The following is a 2,256-nucleotide window of genomic DNA, read 5'->3' on the forward strand; positions in this document are numbered from 1 at the left end:
ATTCAAAACTGTTCAATCATATTAATTGGTAATCTCATACAAGTGTCAGCCAATAGCTTAATGCAGGTGTTCAATATCACGTGAAAAGCTTCCGTAACAGGTATTCATTAATTCAGTCTGTTTATTTTTTTTTATTTACTCTTATTCCACGTTGTTCGTTTCTTTCCCAAGTTAACTAAACTTCAAAGATTCCACTAAGGAAGATTGAAATTCAGTAGAAAATACACTGCAAAGAACAGACAATCTGACCAAACCACTAATGTTGCCAATTTAACTGGGGACATATCAGATGATATTTTGCCTCCACATTCTCACAAGTGCGACAGGGAAAAGAGCCATTAAAAACTCCTTGCAGTTTCATAGAGGATGAAGAGCACCAGGAGATGAAGATGTTGAAATAGTACAGAATGAAGCCACCTTTTGGTGTAAGATAATCTTGAAGTGACAACAATGAATAAGCTTGACATTGACAAGCATTTTATAATGGTCAATAGTATGTACGCTTACTGTCAACAAGGGATACCACTAGCGTATGGAAATGCATTTACCGTACTATAATAAACTTTTCCCCAATGCTGAAGCGAGTTATTCCAGGCGCAATAACAATGAAATTTAACTTTTGCTTATTTTTTTGCGGCTGTAAACTGGAATATATGGCAACCTTGAATCCCGGGGGTAAAAAAAAAAAAAAAAAAAAAAAAAACCACACACAAAGTGTTGAACGAAAATTATCGTAGTCAAATTGAGTTCCCTGGGAATACGATGCTATTTTACTGAAATTTTAAAACTTGGCTAGAAATAACTACACCGATTGTACTGAAATTCCAAATGGAATTTGTATTTTCTTTTTTATTATTATATTATATTATATTTGTTTTATATTATATTTTGTTTAAAGTAGCATGGTCACTGGAAGACAGTTAGCTTAGTTTCAAGTATTTAACTACCCCCTTGGTTGTTAACAGCTCACTGCCTTCCTGCAGCCGTTTCTGGTTTTAACCTAACCAGCCACTAATGCTTTGCTTTCTTCCTGAGGTTGACGGAAACTTAAGGCAGTTACGAAGGAGCATTCCATCGCTAAGGGTCTCGTAACTCGCGCTCCTATTCTTGATATAAGAAAAAACTTTGTACCGCTACCCAGTTAACGTGACAAGAACATTTTCTACATGTCCTTTGAAGTGACGAAGAGTTCTATCGCCATGTAAACTTCTGTTTAATCCCGACCAGGAAGAAGCTTTCTTTCATCGCAACCCATCTCTACACGTACTTCGCCTTCGTCCCAGGATGATATCGGTGGGTCTGTGAAACTCAGGGGGAGTTTTTTTTATGTTAATCCGAAATCATTTAAGAGGGATAATGCCATCCCATATAAATTTGACTTCCAATTATCATCGCTTACTTTTTTCAATAAGTTTTATTTTTTCATACCTTTCAATTTTGTAACGAGTTCGTACCCTTTTCAGTTTTGTAACGACTTCGTACCCTTTTCAGGGATATCATAAATTGTACTTCGTGGACTCCAGTTTTGACTATGGGTTTATTTTTATTTACATAAGATCTCCAAGGTATGCAACATGCCAAGTGTTATAACGTGCTTCACATAATAATTTGATTTTAATATGTATTCATACTATCGTTGTGTTGTATGTAATTAGACGTTTGGTAATTTTTAAGGTATTTGGAAGAAGCTGAATTACTGCAGTTCCCCCTTGCTTCACGATGGTCAACTTTGTGTATTAGCTGCCGCATCAGCATCTGGATGAATTAGGATATTTATCAAATACAATAAATTAATTGATTTTTTTTCACATTTTAATTATCCTTATTTAATTCCTGGTGTTTGTAAATTAAAATTCAGCGTACCGATATAGTCATACTCGATTGTCATAAGATATGTTTGCTATAATTAATACAGAAAATCTATGGCTTTGTAGATATATAATGAAAATCATTCAAATAAATAATAGAAAACCTGTAATAGCAGACATTGACTTTAAAATACCAATTTTTCAACTAAAACAGATACCTTGTTCATACACCTGATATTCTAGTATTTTATAAACGTGTCTTTTTAAAATTTTTAAATGTCATTCATTAGCAGCATATGCAGGACACCAGACAATATACTAAAGACCATCCCTAAGTACATATGATCATTGCATAAGCCACACTTCTACCAATCTAGGACCAAGGAGGATAAGCAATGACTACTAATGCAGGTAAACATATTGGCTCCCCCAAACCCACCATCAATAG

At 34.5% G+C, this 2,256-nt stretch overlaps 1 long non-coding RNA gene across 1 annotated transcript; it reads left to right on the forward strand.

Annotated features, from left to right (window-relative positions):
- The first annotated feature begins 824 nt into the window (after positions 1 to 824).
- LOC137648446 (uncharacterized) lies at positions 825 to 1,803 on the forward strand. Its single transcript, XR_011045615.1, has 3 exons — positions 825 to 1,293; positions 1,464 to 1,565; positions 1,675 to 1,803. It is a non-coding gene; the product is annotated as an uncharacterized lncRNA (long non-coding RNA).
- The last annotated feature ends 453 nt before the right edge of the window (positions 1,804 to 2,256 follow it).

The sequence above is a fragment of the Palaemon carinicauda genome, chromosome 10 (assembly GCF_036898095.1).
Source record: "Palaemon carinicauda isolate YSFRI2023 chromosome 10, ASM3689809v2, whole genome shotgun sequence".
Lineage (NCBI taxonomy): Eukaryota > Metazoa > Arthropoda > Malacostraca > Decapoda > Palaemonidae > Palaemon > Palaemon carinicauda.